Below are 14,471 nucleotides of genomic sequence, written 5' to 3'. Positions count from 1 at the left end.
TGGGATATGCGTCAACATCAACCTTGGGGAAATCCTCTGCATTTCCATCCTCAGTGATAACAATGTACTGAGTGTCACGTTCCTGACCTTATTTCCTTTGTTTTGTCTTTGTTTAGTTGGTCAGGACGTGAGCTGGGTGGGCATTCTATGTTATGTGTTTCTATGTTGGGTTCGTTGTATTAGCCTGATATGGTTCTTAATCAGGGGCAGGTGTTTTACGTTTCCTCTGATTGAGAACCATATTAAGGTAGGCTGTTCTCACTGTTTGTTTGTGGGTGATTGTTCCTGTGTCAGTGTTTGTGCCACACGGGACTGGTCCGTCCGTCCGTCCGTCCGTCCGTTCGTTCGTCCGTTCGTTCGTCCGTTCGTCCGTTCGTTCGTTCGTGTGTAAGTTCCTGTTCGTGCGTTCTTGTTTTATGCTCTCAAGTACAGGTCTGTTCACGTCATTTTGTCAAGTGTTCTTTGTGTTCGTCTTTCGCAAATAAATCATTATGTATGCAACCCACGCTGCATATTGGTCCGATCCTTGCTCATCCTCAGACGAGGAGGAGGACGAGCGTTACACTGAGCAAATGTCAAAATGGCTCTTTACCAATTTACTGTATGAGAGACCATGTCTTCACCCTGCAGACCCTAATTGACAAACAAAACAAAACAAGTCTTCTCATGATTTGTTGATTTCAAAAAAGCTTTTGATTCAATTTGGCATGAGGGTCTGCAATAAAAATGTATCTAAAGCGGTGTTGGGGGAAAAAATACGACATTATAAAATGCATGTATACAAAGAAAACACACAAATTTAATTCCACAGGGCCATGAGGGGAAACAGGGATGCAGCTTGAGCCCCACCCTCTTCAACATATATGTCAACAAATTGGAAAGGGCACTAGAACAGTCTGCAGCACCTCAACCTACTACAATCTGAAGTCAAATGTCTACTGTCTACTGGTGCTTCTGTCCCCAACCAACAATGGCCTACAGCAGCACCTAGATATTCTGCACAGAGCTGGGCCCTGACAGTAAATCTCAGTAATACAAAAATGATGGTCTTCCAAAAAAGGTCCAGTTGCCAGGACGACAAATACAAATTCCATCTAGACACCGTTGCCCTAGAGCACACAAAAAACGATACATATCTTTGGCTCCCGAGTGGTGCAGCGGTCTAAGGCTCTGCATCTCAGAGCTAGAGACGTCACTATAGACCCTGATTCTATTCCAGGCTGTATCACAACCGGCCGTAATTGGGAGTCCTGTTGTCACGCCCTGACCTTAGAGAACCCCAGTCCGCTACGAGGGTCCCCAGACCGGGGTCGGCGGCGAGTGTCCCCGCACCAGAGGCGCCACCAAAGTGGGGTGAGCCAGAGGTGGAGCGGGGTCTACGTCCCACACCAGAGCCACACCCAGACCCTCCCCTATAAATTCAGGTTTTGCGGCCGGAGTCCGCACCTTTGGTGTGGGGGGAGGGGGGGGGGGGGTACTGTCACGCCCTGACCTTAGAGAGCCTTTAAATGTCTCTATTTGGTTTGGTCAGGGTGTGATTTGGGTGGGCATTCTATGTTCTTTATTTCTAGGTTTTGTAGTTTTTGGGTTTCTGGCCGAGTGTTGTTCCCAATCAGAGGGTTGTCTACATACTTAGGCAGCCATTTTCCCTCCTTCTGTGTGTTCTTGTTCTTTGTTTGTTTGCAGGTAGTTTGCACATCAAAGCTTTCAGTCATTGTATTCTTTATTGTTTTTGTCCTGTCAAAGTTTCAATTCGTTATTAAAGTATGTGGAACTCAAAGAACGCTGCGCCTTGGTCTCTTCCGACGACGACACCCGTTACACCTATAAGGCGGTGCACAATTGGCCCAGCGTTTTCTGGGTTAGGGTTTGGCCAGGGTAGTCCGTCATTCTAAATAAGAATTTGTTCTTAACTGACTTGCCTAGTTTAATAAATGTGAAATGAAAAAAATATAAACAATACAAATATAACTCTAAAGTCAGTGCCACAAGGCAATAAGGATCTTCTACGCCATCAAAAGGAACATAAAATTTGACATACCAACTATGATCTGGCAAAAAATACTTGAATCAGTTATAAAACCCCTTGCCCCTTATGGTTGTGAGGTCCCGGGTCCGCTCACCATACAATAATAAAAAAATGGGACAAACACCAAATTGAGACTATGCATGCAAAATACATCCTCCGTGTACATTGTAAAACAACAAATAATGCATGTAGAGCAGAATTAGGCCGATACCCGTTAATCATCAAAATCCAGAAAAGAGTCGTTAAATTCTATAACCACCTAGAAGGAAGCCATTCCCAAACCTTCCATAACAAAGCCATTACCTTCAGAGAGATGAACCTGGAGAAGAGCCCCCTAAGCAAGCTAGTCCTGGGGCTCTGTTCACAAACAAAACAGATCGCACAGAGCCCCAGGAAAGCATCACAATTAGACCCCACCAAATCATGAGAAAACAAAAGATAATTACTTGACACATTGGAAAGAATTAACAAAAAACTGAGCAAACTAGAATGCTATTTGGCACTAAATAAAGAGTACAAAGTGGCAGAATACCTGACCGCTGTGACTGACCCACAATTAAAGAAAGCTTTGACTATGTACAGACTCAGTGAGCATTGCCTTGCTATTGAGAGAGGCTGACGTAGGCAGACCTGGCTCTCAAGAGATGTGCACACTGCGCACAAAATGAGGTGGAAACTGAGCTGCACTTCGTATCTTCCTCCTAATATGTATGATCATATTAGAGACACATACTTCCCTCAGATTACACAGATCCACAAAGAATTTGTAAAACAAATTCAATTTTGATACATGCCCATATTTGTTGGGTGAAAAACCACAGTGTGTCATCACAGCAGCATTATTAGTGACCTGTTGCCTCAAGAAAAGGGAAACCTGTGAAGAACAAACACCATTGTAAATGCAACTCATATTTATTTTCACATTTGTACTTTAACTATTTGCACATCGTTACAACACTGTATATAGCAATACTATGACATTTGAAATGTCTCTATTCCTTTGGAACTTTTGCGAGTGTAATGTTAGCTGTTAATTTTTGATTGTTTATTTCACTTTTGTTTATTATATATTTCAATTGCTTTGGCAATGTAAACATGCTATACGTTTACCATGCCAATGAAGCTCTTTGAATTTAATTTAATTGAGAGAGAGAGAGAGAGAGAGAGAGAGAGAGAGAGAGAGAGAGAGAGAGAGAGAGAGAGAGGAAGGAAGGGAGTAATAAAAGTGGGAGCTGAGTGATAAAAGGTTGAGTTTGAAACTAGCGATGACTCATTGAGTGAAGTCATGCTCTGTTGGTCTGTGAGGGAAGGGAGCGGTTTCCATATGTGCATTAGGATAGCTATCCCTAGTATTCCCCTTTCCCCCATTCCCTGTTTCCTACTGCTGGGGTTGGAGATTTGTTATGCACAAATGTGCTGATCTAAGATCAGGTCCACCATGTCCATATAATGTCATTCATTATGATCTAAAAGGCTGAACTAGATCAGTACTCCTACTCTGAGACGTTAAAAAAGAGAGCCCTTGGCAGGCTACATTTATGTGTTGTTGGGATGCAGAAGAGGAGACATTAATGTGCTTTAGAGTGTTCTAATGTACAAAACATTAGAACACATTGATACTGGCCCATGTTGACTCCAATGCTTCCCACAGTTGTGTCGATTTGGGTGGATGTCCTTTGGGTGGTGGACCATTCTTGATATACACGGGAAACGGTTGAGCGTGAAAACGCCCGCAGCTTTGCAGTTCTCGACACAAACTGGTGCGCCTGACACCTATTGTAAAGATAGTCATTTTCTTCCTCCTCCTCGGACGAGGAGAGGCGAAAAGGATCGGACCAATACGCAGAGTGGTTAGTTTCCATAGTGATTTAATATAAAACAAAACAATATGCGATACAAAATAACTACCGTGACAGTCCCGTGTGGCAAAAACACTGACACAGGAACATACACCCACAAAACACACGTGAAACCATGGCTGCCTAAGTATGATTCTCAATCAGGGACAACGATTGACAGCTGCCTCTGATTGAGAATCATACCAGGCCGAACACACAAAACCCCAACATAGAAAACAACACATAGACAACCCACCCAACTCACGCCCTGACCATACTAAATAAATACAAAACAAGGGAAAACAGGTCAGGAACGTGACACCTATTACCATACCCCGTTCAAAGGCACTTAAATCTACTGTCTTGCCCATTCCCCCTCCGAATGGCACACATACACAATCCATGTCTCAATTGTCTCAAGGTCTTTAACCTGTCTCCTCCCCTTCATCTACACTAATTGAAGTGGATTTAACAAGTGACATCAATAAGGGATCATAGCTTTCACCTGGATTCACCTGGTCAGTCTATGTCATGGAAAGTGTAACGATTGTCGTACTCTTCCTCCTCCTCGGACGAGGAGAGGAGAGAGGGATTGGAAGACCAATGCGCAGCAAGGTATGTAGGCATAATGAATTTATTTTACAAGACGAAGACGAAACGAAATACACTTGGATAATTACAAAACAAATAAGCGATGTAGACAGACCTGGACGACGAACTTACATGAAACACGAAGAACGCATGAACAGGGAAAACTGGCTACATAAAAGAACGAACATACAAACCGAAAACAGTCCCGTGTGGCGCAACGACATACACAAACACAGGAGACAACCACCCACAACAAACAGTGTGAAAACACCTACCTTAATATGACTCTCAATTAGAGGAAACGCCAAACACCTGCCTCTAATTGAGAGCCATACCAGGCAACCCTTAAACAAACATAGAAACAGAAAACATAGACTGCCCACCCAAACTCACGTCCTGACCAACTAACACATACAAAACTAACAGAAACAGGTCAGGAACGTGACATAACCCCCCCTCCCTTAAGGTGCGAACTCCGGGCGCACCAGCACAAAGTTTAGGGGAGGGTCTGGGTGGGCATCTGACCACGGTGGTGGCTCAGGCTCTGGGCGAGGTCCCCACCCCACCATAGTCAATCCCAGCTTTCGTCTCCCCCTACGAATGACCACCCTCATATTACACCCCCTAAATTTAAAAGGTAACCTTAAGATAAGGGGCAGCACCGGGACAAGGGGCAGCACCGGGATAAGGTAGCTCAGGACAGAGATATAGCTAAGGACAGAGAGGTAGGTCAGGATAGAGAGGTAGCTCAGGATAGAGGGGCAACTCCGGACTGAAGGGCAGCTCCGGACAGAGAGACAGCTCTGGACTGAGGGGCAGTTCTGGATAAGTAGCCGCTCTGGGCTGAGGGACAGCTCATGACGGGCTGACGGCTCTGGACGCTCATGGCTGGCTGACGGCTCTGGACGCTCATGGCTGGCTGACGGCTCTGGACGCTCATGGCTGGCTGACGGCTCTGGACGCTCATGGCTGGCTGACGGCTCTGGACGCTCATGGCTGGCTGACGGCTCTGGACGCTCATGGCTGTCTGGCGGCTCTGGACGCTCATGGCTGGCTGGCGGCTCTGGACGCTCAATGGCTGGCTGGCGGCTCTGGACGCCCATGGCTGGCGGCTCTGGACGCTCATGGCTGGCGGCTCTGGACGCTCATGGCTGGCTGACGGCTCTGGCAGATCCAGTCTGGCTGGCGGCTCTGGCAGATCCAGTCTGGCTGGCGGCTCTGGCAGATCCAGTCTGGCTGGCGGCTCTGGCAGATCCAGTCTGGTTGGCGGCTCTGGCAGATCCAGTCTGGTTGGCGGCTCTGGCAGATCCAGTCTGGTTGGCGGCTCTGGCAGATCCAGTCTGGTTGGCGGCTCTGGCAGATCCAGTCTGGTTGGCGGCTCTGGCAGATCCAGTCTGGTTGGCGGCTCTGGCAGATCCTGTCTGGTTGGCGGTTCTGGCAGATCCTGTCTGACGAATGGCTCTAGCGGCTCCTGACTGACTAACGGCTCTGACGGCTCGGGACAGACGGGCGGCTCTAATGGCTCGGGACAGACGGATGGCTCAGACGGCACTGGGCAGACGGATGGCTCAGACGGCACTGGGCAGACGGATGGCTCAGACGGCACTGGGCAGACGGATGGCTCAGACGGCACTGGGCAGACGGATGGCTCAGACGGCACTGGGCAGACGGATGGCTCAGACGGCACTGGGCAGACGGATGGCTCAGACGGCACTGGGCAGACGGATGGCTCAGACGGCACTGGGCAGACGGATGGCTCAGACGGCACTGGGCAGACGGATGGCTCAGACGGCGCTGGGCAGACGGATGGCTCAGATGGCGCTGGGCAGACGGATGGCTCAGATGGCGCTGGTGAGACGGATGGCTCTGGCCGGATGAGACGCACTGTAGGCCTGGTGCGTGGTACCGGAACTGGAGGTACCGGGCTGAGGGCACGCACATCAGGGCGAGTGCGGGGAGAAGGAACAGTGCGTACAGGGCTCTGGAGACGCACAGGTGACTTAGTGCGTGGTGCCGGAACTGGAGGCACTGGGCTGGAGACACGCACCATAGGGAGAGTGCGTGGAGGAGAAACAGGGCTCTGGAAACGCACTTGAAGCCTGGTGCGTGGTGTAGGCACTGGTGGTACTGGGCTGGAGCGGGAAGGTGGCGCCGGAAATACCGGACCGTGTAGGCGTACTGGCTCCCTTGAGCATTGAGCCTGCCCAACCTTACCTGGTTGAATGCTCCCCGTTGCCCGACCGGGCTATGTAGGCGAACCGGGGACACCATGCATAAGGCTGGTGCCATGTAAGCCGGCCCGAGGAGACGCACTGGTGGCCAGATATGTAGGGCCGGCTTCATGACATCCGGCTCAATACTCAATCTAGCCCTGCCAGTGCGGGGAGGTGGAATAACCCGCACCGGGCTATGCACACGTACAGGAGACACCGTGCGCTCTACTGCGTAACACGGTGTCTGCCCGTACTCTCGCTCTCCACGGTAAGTACAGGGAGTAGGCGCAGGTTTCCTACCTGACTTCGCCACTCTCCCTTTAAGCCACCCCCCAAGAAATTTTGGGGGTTTTCTCACAGGCTTCCTACCGCTTCGTCGTGCTGCCTCCATACGCCGGTATCCCTCCTCGCACTGCGCCAGAGAATCCCAGGCGGGCTCCGGCACTCGCCCTGGGTTGATCGCCCACCTGTCGATCTCCTCCCACGTAGTGTAGCCCAGATCCTTTTCCTGCCTCTGAGCTAGCTCCTCATATCGCCGCCTCTCTGCTTTCGCTGCCTCCAGCTCAGCTTTGGGGCGGCGATATTCTCCTGGTTGAGTCCAGGGTCCCTTACCATCCAATATCTCCTCCCATGTCCACGAGTCCTGGTTCTTTATTTGCGCTCCCCCAAGCTGCTTGGTCCTATATTGGTGGGTGGTTCTGTAACGGTGCTCTAGCTCTTCCTCCTCGGAGGAGGACAAGAGGAGAGAGGGATCGGAAGACCAATGCGCAGCAAGGTATGTAGACATAATGAATTTATTTTACAAGACGAAGACGAAACGAAATACACTTGGATAATTACAAAACAAATAAACGATGTAGACAGACCTGGACGACGAACTTACATGAAACACGAAGAACGCATGAACAGGGAAAACTGGCTACATAAAAGAACGAACATACAAACCGAAAACAGTCCCGTGTGGCGCAACGACATACACAAACACAGGAGACAACCACCCACAACAAACAGTGTGAAAACACCTACCTTAATATGACTCTCAATTAGAGGAAACGCCAAACACCTGCCTCTAATTGAGAGCCATACCAGGCAACCCTTAAACAAACATAGAAACAGAAAACATAGACTGCCCACCCAAACTCACGTCCTGACCAACTAACACATACAAAACTAACAGAAACAGGTCAGGAACGTGACAGAAAGAGCAGGTCTTCATAATGTTTTGTATAGCCAACGGTATTCAGTATATTACTTTTAGTTAATGGACATCCCACTTTCAGCAATAGTAACATTCCATAACAGCAGCACACATGGAAGGAAAGCTATTGTTTCTAAATTGCGCGAGGAAAATAAAAATAATGTAAGGGAACACAAATATAGATCAATCCAGACGACCATGGCTGTTTGTTCGTCTGTTGTCTATAAGACCTTGTTTCATTTCCTCAAGACCATGAAAGAGGCTTGGGGGAGTTAGGCAGAGGGTTTGGAGGGAGGAAAGCATGGGATGGGGGGTCTTTGCATTTCACAAAAAGCAAAGCAATAGGAGAAAGAAGGAAGGGAGAGTTGGTAAAGTTGCACACCAACCACTTCAAGTACGATGCGTACGAGCGTAACATAATGTAATATCAGGACGACAGGGACGCGAAAAGTTTACACTGTTTTTCTTGTTTATGACATTCGTTAATTGAGCTGTGCACATTACTCTGAGATGAGTGTGGCAGCTGTGACTGAGATGTGAATGACTGGCAGCAGTGTCCCAGCTCTGAGCACCCAACATCCCCAGTGGTGCCCATCGGTGCCCAGACCCTAGAACAGCTGTCCTGGCCTACAGGCAAGAGACTGTCTGAACTGGAAGAGGAGGAGAAGGGGGGAGGAGGAGGGAAGAGGAGGGAAGATAAAGGACATGGAAGGAAAAGAAGAATAGAGAGGAGGAGGGAAAAGGAGGGAAGAGGAGGGAAAAGGAGGGACGAGGGACAATGAGGGAAGAGGAGGGAAAAGGAGGGAAGAGGAGGGAAGAGGAGGGACGAGGGGCAATGAGGGAAGAGGAGGGAAAAGGAGGGAAGAGGAGGGAAGAGGAGGGACGAGGGACAATGAGGGAAGAGGAGGGAAAAGGAGGGAAGAGGAGGGAAGAGGAGGGACGAGGGGCAATGAGGGAAGAGGAGGGAAAAGGAGGGAAGAGGAGGGAAGAGGAGGGACGAGGGGCAATGAGGGAAGAGGAGGGAAAAGGAGGGAAGAGGAGGGAAGAGGAGGGACGAGGGACAATGAGGGAAGAGGAGGGAAAAGGAGGGAAGAGGAGGGAAGAGGAGGGACGAGGGACAGTGAGGGAAGAGGAGGGACGAGGGACAATGAGGGAAGAGGGGGGAAAAGGAGGGAAGAGGAGGGACGAGGGACAATGAGGGAAGATTAGGGAAAAGGAGGGAAGAGGAGGGAAGATGAAGGACGTGGAAGGAAAAGAAGAATAGAGAGGAGGAGGGAAGAGGAGGGAAGAAGAGGGAAGAGGGAAAAGAAGAGAGGTGGAGGAGTAGGATAAAGACGGAGGAAGGGGGTCCAGCACCAAAGCCCTAGAGAGAAGAGACAGCAAGTTGCTGGCTGGCTGGCTGGGTGTCTCTACCACTCTCACTGGAACCCTTGGAGGGAGGAGGGATAGATAATGCTGTCTCAACATCCATGGGTACATGTTATAGAGGATAGGATCCACCTCTGGAGTGTTGGCTGGCTTGCGTGCTGGCTGAGGGGCAGAAACATCATTGCAGCTGCTTCCCTTTATAGTTCCAGAGAGGGAAATGTCCTGTGTTAGAAAGGAGACAGAGGGACCACTACCTCAGTGAGTAGTACGGAGAGGGAAATGTCCTCTCTGTCAGAGAGTTAGTCAGACAGGAGGAAGGGGGTTTCTATCTCTGATGACTGGGGGAAGAGGAAGCACTTTTGAGCTGACCATGACCTCAGAGAATTTGACTGGCAGAGTTCAGGGGTCGATCATGGGTGTATGTTCCCTGTTTCCGATAAAGCCATTCTCTATGATTAATGTACTATACATTACTGTAATACACTATCTGTTAACCAAGACACCAGAGAGTATGACTCTTCTGTGAGGAGTACACAGAGGGAAATGTCCTGACTCAGACAGACAGGAGGGAGGGATGGGGGCCACTGCCTTTGATGACTAGCCCTCTGAAAGAGGAAGTACTGAGTTGACCGATGTGACCATGACCCCATAACATGAATGGCAGAATTCAGACCAGGTTGTAAGTTCCTCAGACAGAAGGAAGGGAAGAGGGCTTCCACCTCTCCTAACTAGGCCCTGAAAGAGGAGGATTTGCTGACCATTCCTTATGGAAAAACGAAATGAATATCACAGAACATATGACGTTTTCCAAAAACACATGTTTTCACAATATGACTGTCAGAGTTCAGACCAGGGGTGTATGAACTACAGCGCCTTCAGAAAGTATTGGGACCCCTTGACTTTTTCCACATTTCGTTAGGCCTTATTCTAAAATGTTTTCATTTTTCCCCCTAATCAATCTAAACATAATACCCCATAATGACAAAGCAAAAACAGGATTTTAGACATTTTTGCGAATGTATTAACATAAGTATTCAGACCATTTACGCAGTACTTTGTTGAAGCACTTTTAGCAGCAATTACAGCTTTGAATTTTCTTTGGTATGACGCTAAAGTATATTGTATTTGAGGAGTTTCTCCCATTCTTCTCTGCAGATCCTCTCAAGCTATGTCAGGTTGGATGGGGAGCATTGCTGCACAAGTATTGTTAGGTCTCTCCAGAGATGTTCGTTCGATCAGGTTCAAGTCCGGGCTCTGGTTGGGCCACTCAAGGACATTCAGAGACTTGTCCCGAAGCCACTCCTGCGTTGTCTTGTCTGTGCTTAGGGTCGTTGTACTGTTGGAAGGTGAACCTTTACCCCAGTCTGAGGTCTTGAGCGTTTTGGAGCAGGTTTTAATCAATGATCTCTGTACTTTGCTCCATTCATCATTGCCTCGATTCTGACTAGTCTCCCAGTCCCTGCCGCTGAAAAACATTCCCACAGCATGATGCTGCCACCACCATTCTTCACCGTAGGGATGGTGCCATGTTTCCTCTGGAAGTGATGCTTGGCATTCATACCTTTGTCTGTACATTATACCTTGAAGCTATTTTATCGCCCCCAGAAACCTGCTCCTTTTACTCTCTGTTCCGGACGTCCTAGACAACCAATTCCATAGCTTTTAGCCGTACCCTTATCCTACTCCTCCTCTGTTCCTCCGGTGATGTAGAGGTGAATCCAGGCCCTGCAGTGCCAAGCTCCACTCCTATTCCCCAGGCGCTCTCTTTTGATGACTTCTGTAACCGTAATAGCCTTGGTTTCATGCATGTTAACATTAGAAGCCTCCTCCCAAAGTTTGTTTTATTCACTGCTTTAGCACGCCAACCCGGATGTCCTAGCCGTGTCTGAATCCTGGCTTAGGAAGACCACCAAAAACTCTGAAATCTCCATCCCTAACTACAACATTTTCAGACAAGATAGAACGACCAAAGGGGGCGGTGTTGCAATCTACTGCAGAGATATCATGCAGAGTTCTGTCCTACTATCCAGGTCTGTACCCAAACAATTTGAATTTCTACTTAAAAATCCATCTCTCTAAAAACAAGTCTCTCACCATTGCCGCCTGCTATAGACCACCCTCTGCCCCCAGCTGTGCTCTGGACACCATATGTGAACTGATTGCCCCCCATCTATCTTCAGAGCTCGTGCTGCTAGGTGACCTAAACTGGGACATGCTTAACACCCCAGCCATCCTACAATCTAAGCTTGATGCCCTCAATCTCACACAAATTATCAATGAACCTACCAGGTACCACCCCAAAGCCGTAAACACGGGCACCCTCATAGATGTCATCCTAACCAACTTGCCCTCTAAATACACCTCTGCTGTTTTCAACCAAGATCTAAGCGATCACTGCCTCATTGCCTGCATCCGCAATGGGTCAGCAGTCAAACAACCTCCACTCATCACCGTCAAACGCTCCCTGAAACACTTCAGCGAGCAGGCCTTTCTAATCGACCTGGCCCGGGTATCCTGGAAGGATATTGACCTCATCCCATCAGTAGAGGATGCCTGTGTAACGGCAGTCCTCCTCCTCTTCATCTGAAGAGGAGGAGTATTGAGGGAACCAAGGCGCAGCGTAGTGAAAAGACATATTTTATTAACGAAACACGAACTTGATTAAACTAACAAAAAACAACAAACGGTGTAGACAGACCTAGACGACGTACTTACATAAAACAAGAAAAAACGCACGAATTGGAACATAGGCTACACAAACCGAACAAACCGTAAACAGTCCCGCGTGGTGTACAGACACAGACACGGAAGACAATCACCCACAACGAACACTGTGACAACGCCTACCTAAATATGACTCTTAATTAGAGGAACGCCAAACACCTGCCTCTAATTAAGAGCCATACCAGGCAACCCAAAAACCAACATAGAAACAGAAAACATAGAATGCCCACCCAAACTCACGTCCTGACCAACTAACACATATAACAAACTAACAGAAATAGGTCAGGAACGTGACAGCCTGGTTATTTTATGCATTCCACACCATCTTAAATAAGCATGTCCCATTCAAGAAATGTAGAACCAGGAACAGATATAGCCCTTGGTTCTCTCCAGACCTGACTGCCCTTAACCAACACAAAAACATCCTGTGACGCTCTGCATTAACATCAAACAGCCCCCGTGATATGCAACTTTTCAGGGAAGTTAGAAACCAATATAGACAAGCAGTTAGAAAAGCCAAGGCTAGCTTTTTCAAGCAGAAATTTGCTTCCTGCAACACAAACTCAAAAAAGTTCTGGGACACTGTAAAGTCCATGGAGAATAAGAACACCTCCTCCTAGCTGCCCACTGCACTGAGGATAGGAAACTCTGTCACCACCGATAAATCCACTATAATTGAGAATTCCAAAAAGCATTTTTCTACGGCTGGCCATGCTTTCCACCTGGCTACCCCTACCCCGGTTAACAGCACTGCACCCCCCACAGCAACTCGCCCAAGCCTTCCCCATTTCTCCTTCTCCCAAATCCAGTAAGCTGATGTTCTGAAAGAGCTGCAAAATCTGGACCCCTACAAATCAGCCGGGCTAGACAATCTGGACCCTTTCTTTCTAAAATTACCTGCCGAAATTGTTGCAACCCCTATTACTAGCCTGTTCAACCTCTCTTTTGTGTCGTCTGAGATTCCCAAAGATTGGAAAGCAGCTGCGGTCATCCCCCTCTTCAAAGGGGGAGACACTCTAGACCCAAACTGCCACATACCTATATCTATCCTACCCTGCCTTTCTAAGGTCTTCGAAAGCCAAGTCAACAAACAGATTACCGACCATTTCGAATCCCACCGCATCTTCTCCGCTATGCAATCTGGTTTCAGAGCTGGTCATGGGTGCAGCTTAGCCACGCTCAAGGTCCTAAACAATATCTTAACCGCCATCGATAAGAAACAATACTGTGAAGCCATATTCATTGACCTGGCTAAGGCTTTTGACTATGTCAATCACCACATCCTCATCGGCAGACTCGATAGCCTTGGTTTCACAAATGATTGCCTCGCCTGGTTCATCAACTACTTCTCTGATAGAGTTCAGTGTGTCAAATCGGAGGGCCTGTTGTCCGGGCCTCTGGCAGTCTCTATGGGAGTGCCACAGGGTTCAATTCTCGGGCCGACTCTCTTCTCTGTATACATCAATGATGTCGCTCTTGCTGCTGGTGAGTCTCTGATCCACCTCTACGCAGACGACACCATTCTGTATACTTCTGTCCCTTCTTTGGACACTGTGTTAACAACCCTCCAAACGAGCTTCAATGCCATACAACTCTCCTTCCGTGGCCTACAACTGCTCTTAAATACAAGTAAAACTAACTCTGGACGGTACTGACTTAGAATATGTGGACCACTACAAATACCTAGGTGTTTGGTTAGACTGTAAACTCTCCTTCCAGACTCACATAAAACATCTCCAATCCAAAGTTAAATCTAGAATTGGCTTCTTATTTTGAAAAAAAGCATCCTTCACTCATGCTGCCAAACATACCCTCGTAAAACTGACCATCCTACCGATCCTCGACTTTGGCGATATCATTTACAAAATAGCCTCCAACACAGTGCCATCCGTTTTGTCACCAAAGCCCCATATACTACCCACCACTGCGACCTGTACGCTCTCGTTGGCTGGCCCTCGCTTCATACTCGTCGCCAACCCACTGGTTCCAGGTCATCTACAAGACCCTGCTAGGTAAAGTCCCCCCTTATCTCAGCTCGCTGGTCACCATAGCAGCACCCACCTGTTGCACGCGTTCAAGCAGGTATATCTCTCTGGTCACCCCCAAAGGCAATTCCTCCTTTGGCCGCCTCTCCTTCCAGTTCTCTGCTGCCAATGACTGGAACGAACTACAAAAATCTCTGAAACTGGAAACACTTATCTCCCTCACTAGCTTTAAGCACCAGCTGTCAGAGCAGCTCACAGATTACTGCACCTGTACATAGCCCATCTATAATTTAGCCCAAACAACTACCTCTTCCCTTACTGTATTTATTTATTTATTTTGCTCCTTTGCACCCCATTATTTCTATTTCTACTCTGCACATTCTTCCACTGCAAATCTACCATTCCAGTGTTTTACTTGCTGTATTGTATTTACTTCGCCACCATGGCCTTTTTTGCCTTTACCTCCCTTATCTCACCTCATTTGCTCACATTGTATATAGACTTATTTTTCTACTGTATTATTGA

The sequence above is a fragment of the Salvelinus fontinalis genome, chromosome 23, assembly GCF_029448725.1.
Source record: "Salvelinus fontinalis isolate EN_2023a chromosome 23, ASM2944872v1, whole genome shotgun sequence".
In the NCBI taxonomy this organism is placed as follows: Eukaryota; Metazoa; Chordata; class Actinopteri; order Salmoniformes; family Salmonidae; genus Salvelinus; species Salvelinus fontinalis.
This window is presented reverse-complemented; position numbering follows the sequence as displayed.